The sequence below is a fragment of the Lycium barbarum genome, chromosome 6 (genome assembly GCF_019175385.1).
Source record: "Lycium barbarum isolate Lr01 chromosome 6, ASM1917538v2, whole genome shotgun sequence".
In the NCBI taxonomy this organism is placed as follows: domain Eukaryota; kingdom Viridiplantae; phylum Streptophyta; class Magnoliopsida; order Solanales; family Solanaceae; genus Lycium; species Lycium barbarum.
This window is the reverse complement of record NC_083342.1, coordinates 61,692,956-61,695,403: the sequence shown is the minus strand read 5'-3', so window position 1 is coordinate 61,695,403 and position 2,448 is coordinate 61,692,956.

Here is a 2,448-nt window from a genome sequence, read left to right as displayed (position 1 = left end):
CATGAGAACCTACTTCTTCTTTCACCTCCTCTTCCAAGTGTTCCTTCTTCGGATCTGATTGTTGAATAGAATCTGATGCTTCGATTTTGCCCAGCCCTGACTCCTTTAATTGCTATTTGTCTTCAACTTTCTTCTTTCCCTCTACAAACTTTTCTTCAACCAACTTCTTTTTCTCTTCCATCGGTTCTGTCTTCTCCTCCACCAATGTTTCTATGGCGAACATGTCCTTCGCCGCTGGTTGCTCACCTCGGATCTGTCTGATCCCTTCCGGGGTTGGAAACTTCAACAATAAATGAAGCGACAAAGGCATAACCTTCATGTCATGTATCCAAGGCCTCCCGAAGATCACATTGTGTCTCATGACACCATCTATGACGTATAACTTTGTTTGTTTGATCATTCCACCTGCATTAATTGGCAGCACTCACTTGCCATGTTGAATCCGTTGAGAACCCTAGATGATAGTGTAATTAGTCTGTTATAGAAATGTTGTTATAGAGCATGACTGTTATAGAAAGGTCTGAACAAAGCATTTGTCTTTCTTAGCTAGTTTCTTTTCTTGTAGTCATGAAAGCCGAGCATGAAATTCTGTTCAAAACCTCTCCCTCTTTGATATTGTTTTCTATTTGTCTTTTCTAATACGATCTATTTACTTTATTATGTGCTTATAATTGTGAAATTTCATGATGGTACATATGATTAGATTGGAATTATGCTCGATAATCGGCTAATTAATGATGTATTTACCAGGTTTTGGAGGCTATCACTTCCAATTGGAGCAACTGCAGATCACCCATTGGCAAACCATTTGGCCCATTAAGCCCAAAACTAGAGCCCATGAAGCTTGATCCATTATTTGTGATTGTGGGAGGAAATGTTCTCAAAGATAAGAGTTGAAGATTATGCTAGGAGGTTGAAAGAGCTAAACAAGGACGTTGACTATTTTGAGTTTGAAGGAATGCATCATGGGTTTTTCACAAATGACCCTTTCACACAAGAACCAAATCAAGTTTTGCAAGAGATCAAATACTTCATGTGTGGGACCTCTTGTTAGAATTAATTATAACATATGTGACCTAGCTAGCAAGGTTTACTCTAATTGGTGCTAGAGAAATTAAGTTTTTATAATATTGTACTGACAAAGACTTAAATGGAGTGACATGGAATAGTCGAATCCAACTAGTTTGGGATTGAGGTATAATTGTTATTGTTGTGTTAAGGTTGCTAGCTAGGTTTAGTTAGTTACTAGTTCTCACCAATACATAACTAAGGAATTTGAAGCTTGGGTTTAGTCTTGTTATCGGGACGAAGGGAGTAATCCTTTCATTGCTTTATATATGACTAAGGAAAACAAACCATGTTTATATTTAGTCACGGAGAATTAGATTTTGTTAGTCAACAGACTGAATTACTCCTTGGTATGAATTAGTTTGACTATTTTAGATTATTTTTTTTCTGTAAGACTAAAAAAGAGTTATGACGGAGGGGCAAGATTGATACTATCATCATCCGACTATCCTGCTCGATTGGCCATACATTCATGTGTTGTCCAATTGTTCATAAATCATGATTAATGGGCAAGACTTCGTACCATCCTTATCCTACATATCCTGCTCAATTGGTCACAAGCTCTTCCCAATAGGAAAAAGTTATATGTTCAATTGCTACAAGTTATGACAATAGGGCAAGATTTGGAACTATCTCCATCCTAGATATCTTGCTTAATTGACCACAAATTTTACCGCATAAGCAAAATATTGCATGTGATTTTCAACTGTTCACAAGTTAAAGATGACCCTTAGAAAAAAATTTAGGCAATGCTGAACCTAGACATACTGATGACTAACTATCAACTCTTGCCCAATAGTCAAAAGTTCGGCAACACGTAACACTGACCAATTAAAGAAAATCAAGACTCCAAGGCAATGCAATTATACATGCAAAAAACACGCAAAAAATAAAAAGACACATGAAAGAGCAAATAACAGTAACAAACATAACACCAATCATATGAATTGTGGTCATGGTGACGTTGTCTCACAAGCATATTGCGTAGCCTCGACGCTTTCAACGTCTGATATGGATATTTTTCTATTTAAGTGTGTCAACCAATTTTGCTAGGTACCCCTTCCTGAATAGTATAAAGCAAGCAGCTCATAGAGAAATTTGAGAATGTGAATGTGTCAATTGCAATCCCCTCTAGTAAGTTATAACTAGTCATGCCTTCAATCATTCTAAAGTACCATCTGACTTCAATTTCACTTTACAGCCATTTGCAAGGTAACTGCTGCGATAAATTGCTTGGTATTCTCACTTCAGTTATAACTGCTAAGTTAAATTGCTTGGTTTGATGTTTACACCAAATGTGAGTAAATATTTACCAGTGTGCGTGTGGAAGAGCATAAAAACTCGAAAAGGTGAGAAAGACAACAAATGAACTGTTGAATG